Source organism: Nannospalax galili, unplaced genomic scaffold (assembly GCF_000622305.1).
Source record: "Nannospalax galili isolate Female #2095 unplaced genomic scaffold, S.galili_v1.0 scaffold83, whole genome shotgun sequence".
NCBI lineage: Eukaryota > Metazoa > Chordata > Mammalia > Rodentia > Spalacidae > Nannospalax > Nannospalax galili.
Genome location: NW_008352659.1, coordinates 4389507 through 4407767, shown reverse-complemented (window position 1 = coordinate 4407767; position 18261 = coordinate 4389507).

The window sequence follows — 18261 nt, the reverse complement described above, 5'->3', positions numbered from 1 at the left end:
GTGTGTGTGTGTGTGTGTGTGTGTGTGTGTGTGTGTGTGTGTTTTCATGCATGTATATACTTGTATGTTCAGGTGCATGCATGTGCATGTAGAGGCTAGAAATCAACATCAGGTGTCTTTCTTAATTGATGTCCACTTTATTTTTAGGCACAGGGTCCATCAGCAAACCTGGAACTTACTGATTCAGCTGCTCAGGAATCCTCCTGCCTCACTACCTCCACATCACTGGGATTGCAAGCACACTACCACTATGCCTGACTTTTTAAAATATAAGACTTTGTTTATTTTTATTTTATGTATATGAGCATTTGCTGTCATGTACGTATGCTTACCACTTGTGTGCCCGGTGCCTTCAGAACCCAAAAGAGGGTATCAGATCCCCTGGAACTGCACTTAAAGATGGTTGTTAACCACCATGTGGGTGCTAGAAACCAAACCTGGGTCCTCTGCAAAAGGAGCCTGTGCTCTTGACCACTGAGCTATCTCTCCAGCACCTCAACATTTTCTTTTAAACGAAGGTTCTAGGCATCCAAGGCCAGGTTCTCATGCTGTAAGCACTTTACCAACTAAGCCATCTCTGGAGCCCTGTCAATTTGTTTGTTAATTTAAAGACAATGGAAATATTCCAAACAAATAAAAAATGAAAACTAACAATAGCATTGCTTTTTTCCATGGACTAATATAATCTTAAAGGTGAGAGAAAAATGAAAGGTTGTTTAGTGCCGTTATCAATTCTTTCCTTATTTCACAGATGAAGAGGTGGATGACCGAAGAAGTCCTTTCTCCGTCTGTGCTTACAGAAGCATCTCAGTGCTTCCAGATCAGGAAGGACAGATTGCCATCTTTTCTGGTCCCATTTTAATTTTTTTTCCAAACTCATAAAATATCCTGAGAGTGCTTTTTAATTTTTTTCTGAAAAGCAGGAAATCGTAAGATTGATAAATAGTTTAATGTGAACCTGATGGCTTGGTTAATTAATCACCAAGCCGAGAAACCACTGCAATTCATGTCAATTCAGACGATTTTCAGGAAATGATTTGAATCAATTGCTAATGAAATTGAGAAATTTAGGAGCCGCTTTCTGACTTCCCAATGACAGGACTCATATTTAACTCAAGGGATGTGACAGTTAACGACAACATAAAAGTGCCATGAATTATTTTCCAGATCCTGGGAAAATTACAACATCTCCCCACTGAAACATTCTCAGCTCATCAGCATGAAAATAAACAGCCTTAATCACAGGCTAAGAAATCTCTGATGCTGTTTAAAACCTTAGTTCTTTCTGAAATAAACCAAGACCAAAATCCTTAGGAATAATTGCAGTATTTCATAACCTTATCCTTGATACAGAGTGGTAGATGAACATAGTGTGGCTGGTATTACTACTGAAAATCTGTGGGGGAAAATTATTATAAAGTGTTGTTCTTTTACTGAGTTACTTTCAACCCTTAAAATGAATGAGGTTTCTCTTCCACCTCTGCTTTAATTCTTAAGCTGAGTTTTCTGGCCCTTTTTATGTTCATAATGGTTTGTTTTGTATAACTTTCCATAACTTTTCATTTCAAGCCAGACTTTTAAGTTAATTTAAAGTTACATACTAGCTATAACAAGACAGTTATTGTGTGTTAATGAAATATCAATGGAAAGCACACTGATCAATATTTAATCTAATTAAGGTGTACACAAGGCAATATTACTGTGTAATTAACTCAAAACAGCATAAGCAATCCGTGCATGTTTAAATTTTTTATTAATATATTTGTTAACAATTTTTGGATCATGCTGTTTTATGGGCTTGCTTGAGAGATATAAAATTAAAATGTTTGTCAAGATGCTACTGGAACAACTATTAAATGTGGCTTTTAATCATCTTAACAGTCCTTAAGGTTCCTTTGCAGTTGTAATCATCTCACTAAGGATGAAAGATGCTCTCATCACAACCAAGAGTCCACATGGAAAACCTTTCTGGAATGGTCCTTTGAATTTTTTGCCAAGTTTTTATGCTGCGTTACAAGGATAATATATAAGGGCTGATGCTGTACAAGACCCATGCAAACTCAAGCAGACAAAAGCCCAGCATAGAACTGGGGAATGGGCAGCAGGCCCAACCTTAGCTGAAGAACGACTGACAGCTGAGTACTACTGGGTTAGGGAAAGTTCATCTTTGTTAAGGGAGTGACTCTAGATAGGCTGACTGACTAGACTCCAGTGGATGAACTTGCACTGAGGGAAGTCTGGGTACACTGACTCGATTCTATAGGCCTTAACATAAATGACAGAACACACGAAATCTCATGGGGAGGGTGCTATGGGAGGGTGCAGTTGGGAGAGGGGGTATAAAGATGAAGATGTTTTCTATGAAATACACAAAAATTCAATGAAAAACATACCCCCCCAAAAGAGGGCTGATATATGCAAGAGATGTAGAATTGTCTTCACCATTTGTAAGAATAGTCTCTAAAGAGCTGGATAAAAGATATTGAGCAATAAATATCATTGGATTACTCTAACATGCGATTTTAGTGTCATAGCTTTACAAATTACTATGGAATAGAGGGATGAACGTTGGTGAGAGAAGCCTGATGGTAACCAAGGATCACATTTGTTTGTCACGGTTCTTCCATCCCCAAATATGCAGGAATCTACCTCAAGAGCAGGTGGTAGTGCCCGGGACAATAACAGGGAAAAGGGAAGTGAGGCATGTATTTGTGCTTAGTAAGTAAAGTGAAGGATGAGCTCAGTTACAAACTTCTGTAGAACTGTTACCCAACCCCTTAGGAGGTTTACAGGTGTATGATTCAACACTGGAACCTGAGGACCTCAAGCTCCCCATCCAAAATGTACAGAGATGTGTTTACAGACTCTCTGTGGACCCTGTAGCTAGCAATATATATATATATATATATATATATGAAAATAAATATAAAGATTAAGTTGGTAGAATAGTGACTTTATTCCAAAGACTTGCATGGCCTCCTTCAATCTTACTATTTTATTGTGGAAAGAATATAGGCGTTTCTGGGGCAATTTACTGCACTCCACCACGCTTAGCATGTATATCTTGGCTAAGTGCTAGGGTGACACTTCTGTTTTTATCTCTGTGAGTGAGGAGGTGAGGATAACTCATGCTCTCATCCCCCCGCTTGCCTGTGAGTGATGGGAACAGGGTTCAACCATCATGGATTGTATACACCACATATTTTCTCTCTTAAGGGCTGCAAATGCTGAAGATGACAGTTATGGAAGATGGAAAAGCCATAAAAGGTGTGGGATAAAGATGCTCCAAGTAGAAGTAAACTTTATATACTTCTGTGTGACTGCATTGGTAATGGTGTCGAGATGTGTGAGGTAAGTTAATGAGGATGGTTGAGGGTGACTTCCTTCACCTCTGGTTCTCCAACACTCTGATAGAAAGATCTTGAGTTCACAATTTCTCTCATGTTACAAACCCTTTATAGCTGCATGACTTTTAGTCACAAGCAACTGATAAGGCCAACTAAGAGGGAGGCTCATAAAACCCTTGGTTCATTGAGCTCTTGCCTGAACTCAGTGTCGTGACCAGGGCGAAAGGTCAGAGAGATCAAGTTTAGAGCCAGGGAACAGCATGCACTAAACGAAGACAGAACAAGAAGAAAGAAAGGCCTGCCTCAGTTTGACCACAAACTCACTAGCTACTCGTAGGAATGAGGAAACAAAAGCACTGAAATTTGCTTACCTTTTTGATATCAAAGCTAAAAATCTAGAGATCTTTTTCCATTGTAGGAAAAAGGAAATAAAACAAAACAAGGAAAGTCTTGATCTGAGGTCGAATGCCCAAGTAGGTATTTAGGAGAGTCTCCTATGAGAAGGCTTTTGGTTATAGTGCTTTTGGTGTTTTCCTCCAAAAGATAACTCCTGGCTGGTTATTTTTCTAAAATTTCAGAACTTTCCTTTTTTTTGGGGGGGGGGCAGGCCACAGTGTCTCACTAGGGAGTAAGTAAGAAGCTATCCTGGAACTAGATAGCCCAGTCTGGTCCCCAGCACAAAATCCTCCTGTTTGAGTGCTGAGATTGTATATACAACCAACCATACCTTGCTCAAATCTTTTCTTTTTGTTTTCAGTTTTATTAGGGCATATTTAGTCATCAACTTTAAAACTACAAGTCTATGATTTTGTTTTAAATCTGGTTGAATGGATGGGTAAGTAGGTTGACTCATAGATGATAGGCAGAAAAGTAGATGGATGGATGGATGGATGGATAGATGATAGACAGATATTCAGAACTCTGTAACAATAAACAAGGTCCAGCACAACTCCATTAGCCCTCCCCAAAAGGTTTCTCTTCTTCCTTTGTGACCAAAGCTATCCCCTTCCTGAATCATAAGTAACCACTAAAATTACTAGTTACTGTTGGAGGTTCCGATCTGGAATTTTATTTCAATGGAATTGTAGAATCGGTACTTTTTGTATTGAATTCTCTTACCTCCCACAATGCTTTAAGACTTATTGCATTGCTAATTAAATAACTGTACTTTTACACTGCTGAGTTGGATTCCTTGAGTTAATATCCCACAACATGTTCATCAACTAGCCAGTCCACACATCTCTGTTTTTCTGGACTATAGCTATTATGATAAAGTATGAAGATGTAAATATTTCAGTATATCTTTTAATAGACATGTTTTTATAGCCCTTCAATTAATGCTCAGCAATGCTAGGTTGAGTGGTAACAGTATGTTTAATTCTATTTTTTCAAGTGCTTTTTAAAGTGACGGTGTGACTGTGCCATTTCATAATCTTACCAAAACAAAATTTCTGTTTTGGGCTTTTTTTGGGGGGGGGTTATTCTGCTGGTGTACAATAGTTTTTTATTCTGGTTTTAGTCTCCATTCTCACTTTGTAGGAATGTTAATAATCTTTTCACATAGTCATTTGGCGATATACAGACTTTGGTGAAGAATTTTTTCAAATCATATACCCTCTATTATAAGAATATTTTATTGCATATTTCATTATAAGAATTCTTTATTTATTCTGAATATAAATTTTGTTTTTTATTTGAAAATTTTTTATTTTTGAAGTTTGTGATTTATTCGTATTCTTTTTTTTTTGCTTTATTTGTGTGTTTTCGTTTTGTTTTGTTTGTTTTACTTTTTTTTTTTTTGAGACGGGTTTCTCTGAAACTCTAGCTGGCCTAAAACTTGCTATGTAAACCAGACTGGCCTTAATCTCACAGAGATCCACCTGCCTCTGCTTCCCCAGTGTTGGGATTAAAGACATGCACCACCACGCCCAATATGATTTATAATTTAAATGAAATCCATTTTATAACTTGTTTTCATTTTATGGTTTGTGATTTTGTGTTTGTGTGTGTGTGTGTGTGTGTGTGTGTGTGTGTGTTCTATCAGCAAAGCCTTACTTCATCCAAGGTTGCAAAAAGATTTTCTATTAATTATATAGTTTTATCTCTTAATTTCATTTCTATGACCCATGATGATGTAAGTATTGTATCCATGTAAGTATTGTGTCTGATGCGAGATAGGGATTGAGGTTCATTTTCTTCCATATGGAAGCTCTATGGTTTCAATAACCTTTGTTGAAAAGAAATTTCTCCCCCCGCCTTTGAATGACTTTGCCATGCTTATTGGAAATCAATTTGCCACATTAGTGTGTGACTATTTGGGGACTATCTTATTCCATTAAATGATATGCCCCTCACATTGTTTTAATTCTGTAGCTTAGTCATCTTAATAACATGTTTTGGAGTCCAATGGTTAGCATTTTCAAAATAGTCTAGATTGTTCTGATATCTTTTTATTGTATAAAATTCAAGATCAATGTGTTTAAACCCTGCTGTAATTCTGACTGTCATACAGACTCTGTTCTCTGTAGTCATTCTAGAAAAGTGGACACACATAATATCCTTCTGCTTCTAGGAGTAAGAACACTGCAATTCTCTTAGTGTTTCAGGGTTTTAATATACAGCTCTACAGAGATTGTCTTATTTTATCTGTGAACAGCTCCTATTCATAAAACTGCAAATTATATTCCTTAAAATGCAACTTCCAATTGTTGATTTTTAGTTTATAGAAACACAACTGATTTTTGCATATTTCCATTATATGCCTCCATCTTGCTCAAGTAACTTATTACTTCATATAATTCTTATTCTATTTTCTGTATTTTATATTTAGATGATCATATAATATGAAGCCATGGAGTTTTTCTTATTTCTTTTAAACCTACTCACTTTCATGTCTTTTTTGCCTTATTGTACTACTTAAGATCTCCCACACAGTGCTGTGTGTGTGTACATGTGCATTCATGTGGGGGGTACATGTATATGTGTAGGTGCATGTGTACTGTGTGTGTGTGTGTGTGTGTGTGTGTGTGTGCTTGTAGAAGGCAGAAGTAAAATTTAAGTGTCATTCCCCAGGTGGCATCCACCTTATTTTCTGAGACACGGTCTCTATCTTGTCTTAGAACATACTGAAAAGGCCAGGATGGCTGACAGTGGGCCTCAGTGATCTGCCTATTTCCCCTTCTCCAGTGCTGGGATCAAGAGGACACAATGCTATGCCTGGCTTTTTCATGTGAGTTCTGAGGATTAAACATAGGTCCTGGTACTTGCAAGGTAAGCCCTTTACAGACTGACCCGAGATCTCACAGAGTTAAATAAAAAATGGTGAAGGCAGGTGTTCCTCATTATTTCTGACCCTGAGAAGAAAGTGTTTCATCTTTCACTATGAGGGAAGATGTCAGTAGTAGTTTTTTCATCATGCGGGGGTGGGGGGTGGGGTTCCTTCCAGCTGAGAGAAAGGTAAAGACACAGGTAAAAGAAGACACGTACTGTGTTCATGGATCTTAATGCCTGGTGCCTGTTAACTGTCAGTTATCTTCAAATTAAGCTATAGATTCAATGTAATTACAAGTCAATTTCCTGAAAGCTTTTTGGTAGAAATTGAAAAAGGCTTTCCTAAATTCCAATGGAAGCATGAAAGTCCTAGGATTGCCAAAATAACTCTGAAAAAGAACAAAGTTGGAAGAATTACACTATTTAACTTAGCGGTCACTATAAAGTCAAAAGAATTTTTTGTGGATTGATATTAGATAGTTAAGCAATGAACCAGAGCAGAGAAACTAGGAATGGACCCTCACAGGGATACTTAGTTGATGCTCATAAAGAGAAGGAAACTATTTAGTGGAGAATAAGTGTCCATTTCAACAAGTGGTGCTGGAAATTTTTTATATCAATATGCAAGAAAATGAACATGGATGCATGGGTAAATATTTATAAAAATAATTCAAGCAGGTCTAAATTTAACCCATAAGAATTTAAATTTCTAGAAGAAAATGTAGGAGAAAGGCTTTCCTGATTCAGGACTGAAGAGAGGAGCTAGGTAGTCCCCTTTCCTAGAGGTGCTCCATGCCTGTGCTCCCAGCACTCAAGATGTAGAGGCAGGAGGGTCAGTGTGAGACTGAGACCAGCCCCAGCTACATACAAAGTTCCAGGACAGGCTGGGCTTTAAAGTGAAACCCTGCTTCAAATAAAAAGAAAGAGAGGAAAAGAAGAGATAAACCATTTGAAAACCGCCAAGCTGGGTTTCATCAACATTAAGAACTTCTGCACCTGAATACTCTATTCTCATAGGAGACTAATAATACGTACTGGGAGAAGACATTTGTAAATCACATCTAATAAATTGCTTGAATCCAGACTATATAAAGAATGTCAAATATTTCATACTAAGAAAATAACTGAGTTTCAAACATGGATGGACTATTATAAAGCTAAACCAGACATTTTGAAGGAATAGAATGGAACAAAAGGAAAGCGACATTCAAAAAATGACCAATAATTTCTAAGAATTAAAGAAACAGACAGATCCTAGAGCTGCAAGGGATGACAGACCAGGTTAACATATACATACGACCCTCAGCGCTACACTGACCTAGCATAGACACACTTAGCTAATAGCAAAGAAAACCTATAATGCCTTCTATGAATCAAATATGCTGGGCAGCAACGATTGCTATAGATTCCCCAATGTACTTGTTATCCTACATGCAACGAAACAAGCCTCAATGCCTCCCATGAGGCAACTTGAAACCAGCAAGTGACAAAGTGGTGGATTCCAACACTCCAGCTGTCTCCCCTTTAAAGTGAGATAATCCTGTTTCCCAGGATTGATCAGGGAAATAAGTCCCATTTTTCCACCATGGCCACCAGCTTGAGAATTCATACCTCTTCCATCTCACTTATTAGCAATGTTTCGGGGATCACCTACTAAACACATTTGATTCTCTCACATCTTTGCCTTAGAACCTACTTCCAAAATTGAAGACATGCCAGGTTTATCATCAACACTATCAGATTCAATAGATTCAATCAAGCAATGACTTAGTATCTTGGAAGTGGAGAAGAAAATAATTTTAATCAGCTTATGAACTCCATGTATTTTAAAGCTATTCTAATTATTAATGCATATTTGTTATACAAATTAATAGGTTTTGCAGTGACATTTTCATTCATATATATACATATATATGTATATATACATATATAATGCCTTGATGGTACCCCACCCCCCAGTACTGTCTCTTACCCTCCCTTTTCTTCGCTCTTTTCCCAAGTCCCCTTCCTCTTTCCTATTGGTCTCTCTTTCACTTCAGGCTACTTTTCTAAAAAATGGAATTTTCCACATATTAGAGAAATGATAAGACAAATATCTTTCCAAGTCTGGCGTATTTTGCTTAACAAAATGACCTCAGTTCTTTCTACATCCCTGCAGATGACACGATTTCATTCTTATTTATAGCTTATTCTGGAATTCTATACACACCTATATGTATCAAAAGGTAGGTTTGGATTCAGAAGTCTATAAATTAACTGTTTAAAAGTGACTTTTTATAAGGGGCTGAAAAGAGAAATGAATCCAGCAAAACTATGTGTGAAGAAACAGTTAGCAAAGAAGTGAAAACCACTTGTGGTTAGGGCCAAATAACTATTTATTATAAAAGGAATTTTCATAATAATATGAACTAAAATTCCAAGCAGTTGCCACATGGGCATTGGTGGAGGTTAGGGACAAAGCCCAGAAAAATTAAAGTGTACCATGACTTTAGCATTGCTCTGGAGGAAATAGAGTTACTAATTAACTAGTTCCAGACTTACAAAGAATTCAAAACTATAACTAATGACAGAATTACTTCACAGAGGGATTGCTTAGTTAATGATGTTTGGCCATAATAGCTCTTAGAAAGAAATATACCATTTTCTGGAAACAGCTTCTTTTATTTATTATATAATGACTTTTTCACCAAAACACCCACACCACAACCCACATACGCACACACACAAGCACTCACACATGGAAAGAAACATTAAGTACATTCTGAGATGTGGTATTGCAACATTATGGTTTTAGGTAAAGATGCATTTATCAATTTACTAGACACAGTTTCTAGTCAGAGAATCTCATATGGAACAAGTTTAAAGTATGGGTTATAGTTCAATGAAGCAAAACATTTTATTTGTGAGTATTTGCCAAGTGAGAAGGACACAAGGGAACTGTTTCTTCAACGCCTGTTGAGTGCATGTGATTTTCCTATGCTTCAACGGCCCTTTAGATTTAGCTTTTATTTCCTTAAATAGATATTTCTCTGTTCTTTTATATTCGTAAGAGGTTGAGAACAGATAGCACATGTATTCAAAAATGTTAACAAAGTGCAGAATGACAAATGTTCCTTCCCAAGGGTTGCCCTTTATACCTTTCCAGCGGTTCTACTTTGAAATTTTCTCTTCACTCTTTAGCTAGTACAATCAACTTGCATAGCATTATGTATTTATTGATTTTAACTATGACTTGTATGTTATACGAACTCACTTAACTGTTTAATTCATCTTTCTGTTTGTGCTGTCTGGAAGTCTCTCAAGTTGAAATGGAGCACATGCAATTTTTTTCCTATTAAAATGAAAACACTGGCATTCTCCCATTTTAGATTTGACACTTTTGAAGCTCAGAAATCATCATTATAGGAAAAGGTGGGGCAAACTGAAAATCAACAACTGTTTTTGAAGCCAGCAGAAAACAGGCCACAGAGTAAATGCCCCACCCAAATCTGGAGAGATGGTTGCATCCAGAGAGAAACAGCACTAGAGAGCTGCTGATGGGGAGCAGAAGTCTGCGGTAGTCAGAAGTTTCAGGGCTGCTTGCTTTAATGAGAATTCAGAAAATTTTCTCTAGACTATATGCCTACAAGTTTCTTATTGAAAAATTCCAGGGGACTGCAACCAGAGAAGAACCCTCACACTTTCTGGGGGTTTGATCCTGAAACTCCATCAGGTGCTCACAGAGGATGCAGGAAACATTTCCTGAGGCTCTGACAGGAGAAAAAGAAAACCAAAGGTATCAGTCCCCTTCCCTTCTCTATCAGGAAGACTTATCTCCCAGAGAAATCTTTACCATAGAGTAGTGCTAAAGATCTAGAGAAATCAGGAGAAGGAGCAACCCCCAGGGCAGCCTTTCTAGCCTATGACCTAAGTAAATAAGAAGACAAGAAGAAAGAAACTAAGTTAGCAAAGGGAGAACTTTAAGGAAACATACTATGAACTGAATAGCCAGGATTGTGGGGAGAACAATCCTGAGAAGGAAAAGAGCCTTTGGGGAAGCTGCACCCTGAGATGAAGTCCCCAAAACAGGACTTCTTCAAACTTTTTCCTCTTGCAAGCACTTTTGGCCCAAGAAAAAATTTCCTCCATTTTTTATTGATGTTTTGGGATTTTCATATATTTGGTTAAATTTAGGTCCCCTCCCCTATCCACACCACCCCTTAGTATCACCAAACAATGTAATGTACTCTAATATATATGTGACACACACATATGCCATACATATATTTAGAGAGAGAGAGAGAGAGTCAGTTTGTGTCCTCAAATGTCCCTCAGTGTGGGTCCATCCACTGGAGCTTTGGTCAGCCTACCAAGAGTAAACACCCTTGAAAGAGATTGACTCTCACCTTCCCAGCAGCCATTGGTTACCAATAGCTCCATTGAGGTAGGGTTGGAGTTTCATACCCACTTCCTGACATCTATGCTGGAACTTTGTCTGGCTTCAGCTTATGTGGGACTTGTACATGCTGTCACCATTGCTGTAAGTTCACATGAGTTAACTGACTAGCTGTCTGGAAATCTCTTTTTCCTTATGGTTATCCACCACCACTGGCTCTTCCACAATGATACCTGAGCCTTGGGAGACAGACATTTGATATAGGTGTCCTATTTCCTATTCAGGGATGGGCAGTCTGCAGTCTCTTATTCTCTGCACATCTGCCATTTGTGGTTTTCTTGGTTAATCACCATTAACTGAATAAGGAAGCTTCTCTACTAAGAGTTAAGAGATGCATTAGTCTATTGTTAAGTCTAATGACTTAAAGTCATTAGGAGTCAATTGAACACTATATATATTTTATAGAATAATTATATCGGGCTTTCCCCTGTGTCTTGTGACCTGCATAACCTCAGATTCATAGGCCTATAGTGTCAGGTATGGGCACCATCCTATGAAGTAGACCTTAAGTCCATTTAGAAAGTGGCCGGTTACTCCCATGATATTTGTGCAGCTATTGCATCTTACCAGGCCAGTTGTTGTAGGTTGAAGGAGTCACGGCTGGGCAATGATTCATTTTGATGATTAATTTTCTTTTCAGGTAGCATGCATAGCACCTTCCAGCTGAAAGCTAGCCAGTAGAGATGAAGCTTTGAAGTGAGCAACAGCTTGATTTCTCCTTCTTTGTTCCACAGCTCATGTATGTAGTGGCCTCAGCAATAGGGTCTTTCTGTGAAGTTCTGGTGGGTAAACAAGAGCAGGGGCCAGTAGTGTTTGAGGGTCTGTGGGACACCTGGTCACCAGCTTCAAGAGAGGGAGTCCATTCCTGGCATTGGGGTTTTATTTTGTTAGCCTATAGTGTCTAGTAGAGGCAATGTTCCCCATGTTATAACTCGTTTAATCTTTTTATAATGTATATTAATATATTTTAAGAAGCTTCCATAGCAGTAGGTTTCCATATGGCTTTTTCTGAAGGCCTTTAGTGTTGGTTATTAATCCCCATACTCCCTCCTCTGTCCTGCCCTCTCATATCCCACCCCATTTATCCCTTCCTGCTCTATTATTCCTCTTTCCCCTTTTATATCACTGTATTCTACCTTCATCCCCACGAATACCACTCATCATGTTCATTTATTAGTTTCTTGACTGCTCTGGATTTTCATATTGAAACATGCATATCTAAGAGTTCAATGCTAGCATCCAGCTATGGGAAGGAACATGTGACATTTGTCTTTCTTAGTCTGGGTTCCCTCACACAATATGATTGTTTCCAGTTCCATCCATTTACCTAAAAATTTCATCATTTCTAGTCCAAAAATTGATAAATGTGACCTCATGACACTAAAAAGCTTCTATACAGTAAAGGATACCATCGTTCCCATGAAGAGGTAACCTACTGAATGGAAAAACCAATTTTACCATCTATACCTCTGACAGAGGGTTAGTGTCTAGAATATACAAAGAACTCAAAAACTCTAAACATAAAAAACTGAACCCAGTTAAAAATTGGAGCAAAGAACTGACTAGGGAATTCTCTAAAGATAAAATGCAAATGGTTGAGAAAAACATTTTAAAATGTTCAACACCTTTAGTCATCAGGGAAGTGCAAACTAAAACCACTCTGAGATTTTATCTCATCCCGGTCAGGATGGCTAAGATCCAAAGAACCAACAACAAATCCTGGCAAGGATGTGGAGAAAGGGGAACTCGTATCGACTGTCGGTGGGAATGCAAACAGATGCAGGCACCATGGAAATTAGTGTCGAAACTGCTCAGAAAGCTTGAACTTGATGTACCATATGACCCAGCCATACTACTCTTGGGCATACACCCAAAAGGCTCTGTACCTACGACAGAGATACCTGTTCATCCATGCTCATTGCCGCCCTTCTCATTAGAGCCAGAAATTGAACACAACCTAGATGTCCACCAACTGGTGGAAAGATGGCAAAGCTGTGGTACATAGACACAACTGAACACTATTCTGCTCAAGAGCCTTTTACACACTCCAAGACATACAGGTGTTTAAATAAGAAACAAATCAAGCATTTACTTACGATAAGTCATAAGTTTCTTTTTAAAACAACTCTCAGTACACATGCAAAATTTACCACTTACTAAAGACGAAAAGCAAATTCCCAAACTAATGAGATGCATGTGCTTTCTGGGTTTTACATGAAGACTTAAATTTTGACTGAATATTTGATGTTGCAGGACAAAGAGTATCATCAAGATTCTTCAGAGCTGATCAATACTTTGTTTCTCTACTCATCATCAGTATTGTATAAATGGCCATTTGAGAACTTGTAGGAAGTTTTGTCCTAAGCCACAACCAAAACTCATTTATGGATTTTTTTTTTTATGAAATCCAAGGCAGCAGCTCAAATAACAAGTTTTTAATCAAACATTAACATTATACAATCCAAAGATATTTTTATTTGATACTTACATGCTGAGGAAGGACAGCAGAAGAATAATAAAAGTCTTTGCTATCTGTTCAACCATTATGTTTCTTTAGGAGTAAAAATCTGAATAGAGCAACAGCCCTATAATTCATAATATGCAATAGCCCAAATCTGATCCAAAGTGTTTGAGGAAGTATTTGTTGGTGCTACATGATGTGACAGCACACGTAGGGCAAAGTGTGCATGTTATGTGTTCAGAACCAAACCTGTAGTGACACCACATGGTGCAGCACAGGTGAGTGCTGCCAGGACCTCCAATTCATTATGTATTTGACCTTTAATTAAGTTTGGTCAGTGTTCATTTGGAAACTTTGTACTATTGCCATTTTTTTTCTGACCCCCATAATTGGTTAAACATTCCTGTATAAAGTTGTCATCCTCAGTTTAAGAAGCTGGGCCCTAGGAAAAAGATTTCTGCCTACTCAATACTTCACTAACAAATCTTCAGTAGAGCAATAGAGGGCAAGATAAAAGAAAAAGCTGTTAGGAATCAAAAATAATGGCAGAAATAATGTCTTGGGCTGGAGAGATTGCTCAGTGATTAAGAACACTGACTGCTCTTACAGAGGAATTGGGTTCAGTTCCCAGTACTCAGATGGCAGTTAACAACAAACTCCAGTTCCAGGGGATCTGATGCCCTCTTCTGATCTCCAAAGGCACACCCATATACACAAAAAAAGTGAAAATAAACTGAAATATTTTTTTAAAAAGAAATGTCTTTAACAGACTGATCAGTATACTCAACATAGTGTAAAAATATTCAGCAAATAGGAAGATAAATCATTAGCAACTCTCCAAAATGAAACACAAACATAAAAAAAAACTAAGGGAACTTAATAGCAGAAATTAATCCAAGAATAGTAGAGAGATAGCTGCAATTAGAGCTAGAGAGAGAGAAGAGAGAACAGGGCAGAAGAAGCAGCTTTGGAAGTAGCAATGGATGGAGCTATTGGTAAAATTAATGACAAGTACCAAACCACAGGTTCCAGAAGTTCAGAAATATCAAGCAGATAAGAAACAGCAGCAGTAGCAATACCCCAGTGGCCTCATATTTGACTGCAGAGAAACAAAGAAAGTGAAAAACCAGAGAAGGGAGGAAATGCTTCACTGATGGGAAGAAGGACGGCACAGCAGACTTCTCAGAATTCATGCAAGCAGGGAGAGGGAGCCATGCAACAGTGAACGAATGCACTATCAACGAAAGAATACAAGGAATTCTATAGCTAGCAAAACTGTCCTTCAAAGGCAAGGGAAAAATACACTTTCCTGAAAAACACTAACGAAATTGTTGCCAGCAATGCAGTCCTATAAAAAGTATAAGTTCTTCTGACAGATGGACAATTATATAGGTCAGAGATTTGAATCTTTCATTGTCTTCATTCTTGTAAAAGAAAGCTACCTAAAGAAACAGTAATGCAATGCATTATGTAACTGAAGCATATGCTTAAGTAAAGTGCATCACCAAATTTCATAAAGGAATTGGGAATATTTCGCTATAAGACTCCTAAACTCACATGAAGTACTATTGTGTTCTTTGAACACGGATTCTAAATATATATTTTAAACCTTGAGGCAGTCACTAAGAATATGTATAAAGGAAATATAAATGTTACCCTAAGAGAGGAGATAAAGGAGAATTCTGTAAATTGCGAAGCTGAAGAAGATAGAAAATGGGGTAAAAAGAAGCAAAGAATAAATATAATAATTAGAAATCTGTTCTCCCATTGGAGAAACAAGAATAATTACACACCATTATAGATATAAAGATTTAGGGAAAAGTAGAGATATAGTAAAAGATAGAACATTTTAACACAAAACAAAAGATAACAGGAGTTGCTACATTAATTTTCAATAAAATAGACTTGCAGATGGGAACAATTGTGAAGTATAAACTGGGGCATTGCATAGGGACAGGGGGTCAGTTTTCCAAGGGGACATAACACCCACAATCATGTAAATATATAACAGAGTTTCAAAATATACAAGAAAATAACAGAACCCAGAAGGGAAATACACAAATCTACCATAATATTTGGAAACTAAAACATATGTATACTAGTAATTGACAGATGAAGCCATCTGAAAATCAGTGAAAGCCTCCAGAACAGCACTACCAATCAATTTGATCCAATTGACACTGTGGAGCATAATCCATCAAAAGGTAACAGAACACAGACTCTCTCAAGTACACATGGGCCATCCACTACAGGTGTTCACACAGCTTACATTTAAAATAAAATAGAAGTTATATAAAACAAACTTTCAGACCACAACAGAATTAAACTAGAAAAGAATAACAGACAGACATCTGGAAGGTGCCCAGACATTTGGAGATGAAACAGCACATTACTAAATAACAATAGGTTCTAAAGAGAGCCATTTAAATAAAGTATAAATAACATATATTTTAAATATTTTAAGCCATATTACAATATGATTTTTCAAAATTCTTAAGGTAGAGCAAAGGCAGTATTTAGAGGAAAATGCATATAACCGAAGAAAGAATTACATTCAATAACCTAATAACCTAAATATATCACCTAAGAAAAATAGAAGAAGAAAAATTAAACCTATGGCAAACAGAAGAAAGTATATTATAAAAAGTGAATAAGAAATCAACTAAAATTGAACTAAGGAAACAATATAAAAAGTAAATACAAGGGTTTTTCTTTGAGAAGATAATAAAATATTGGTCAACCTCTAAGTGGAATGGCCAGGTCATCCCTGATATCACCAATGATCTTCATAAAAAATAAGGAAATACAATGAAAGCCTATAAGGAGATATTTGATGGTTGAATGAAATGGACCAGTGTCTTCAGACACTTCAGAACCCTCTCAAGGAGAATTAAGTCACCAAACCAACACCATAATAGTAAAGAGGTTGAGTTCCGAGTCTGGAGAGATACCTCAGTGATTAAGAGCACTGGTTGTTCTTGCAGAAGACCAAGGTTTGAATCTCAGCACCCACATGGCAGCTAGCCACCATCCATATCTCCAGTTCCAAGGGATGTGACACCCTCTTCTGTCCTCTGTGGGCACTACATGAAACAGATACACCTTCACACATGCAGGCATAACACTCATGCAAATAAAATAAAATAAATAAATAAATAAATAAATAAATAAATAAATAAATAACTTTTTTAAAAGAGATTGAGTTCATAGGTTACAACCTTTCCCAACAGAAATCACCAAGTTTGGATGCCTCAATCAGTATTCAGGAAGAAATGACACTGATTACCCCAAATCTCTTCAAGAAAATAACACACCTCCCAAATCATTTATAAGGACTGCTTAAGCGTGATACAAAAGCCAAGTAAAGACGTTATAAGAAATAAACTATAGATTACTGTATCTCATAGAGAGATGAAAAGATCTTACCAAAAGACTAGGCAATAGACTTTGGAAATAAAAATGGATGACATATCAGCACAAAGTGAGATCCATTTCAGGAAGTTAAGGCTATTAATTATTGCAATTCACCGTATCAGCAAACTGAAGCGAGGGAATAAGATCCTTTCAATATATATATAGAACTTACCAAATTTAGCATTCGTTTACAGTTTATCAAAAACAACTACCACAAAGAGAATTTCCTCATTCTAGTAAAAGATGCATGAATGAACCCCAGCAGTTAGCCTTCTGAAGTAGCAAGCACTTTTCTTCTTGTCTGTGAAAAACACCAGTGTCTGCTAGTAATTTAGCATTAAAGCAGAACCCTAGGTAGGGAAGTAAGAGGAAAAATGTAATAGAAATTAGAAAAAACGGGACTTTCTTCATTCACAGAGGGCATAGCGTCTATGTAGAAAACCTGTAAGAGTCTATAAAAGAAGCAAAAAATGAAAAAGAAATCTATAATAAGTGTAACCAGGTGACAGGCTATACTGATTCATTTTCTACACATCAATAATGGAACAATTGTCATTTAATTATTTTTAATATTACTTTCAATATCACCAAAAATGAAAGATTACATCAACAAAGGATGACCAGACTCTGTACATAGAATACTACAAGCCCTGAAAAAAAGAAAATTTTAATATTTAAACAGAAGGAAAGACAACCCATATTTTTGTCAGTTACTTTGATTGTTGCTGTGAGCAAGCATCTGACAGGAACAACTTGAGGGAGAAAAGTTCATTTTGGCTCTTGGTTTCAGAGGATTCCATCCATGATGGCTTAACCCTATGAGGAAGAACATCATGGTGGTGGGACTGTGTGGCAGAAGAGTTTCCTCACCTATAGTGAAGCAGAGAGAAAGAGATCCAGGAGAGGGCCAGGATACCCCCAAGGACTTGCCCTCAGTGAACTATTTACTCCAGTTAAACTCCATGTCTTAAAGTTTCCAGAGCCTCCCTCCAAACAGTACCCACCACAAAACTGGAGACCAAGCATTCAACACATGAGCCTGTGGGACCATTTCCTGTTCAATCCATAACATGCATGCTTTACAAGACTCAGCTCAATTCTAATCAGAATCTCAGCTACACTTTTAATTTTTAAAAATTCTTTTTTGAAATTTATTTTTATTTATTTTATTTAATTTTAACAGAGCATAGGGTAATGGTTTATTTACAGAAAAGTGGGCACCCCACATTTATGACTACACTGTCAAGTCTACACTCAAATAAAGATCCCTGTAACCTCCCAACAGTCTCACAAAATTATGAGAGAGGTGCCTCTTGGTGTTCTCTGCTTATCTA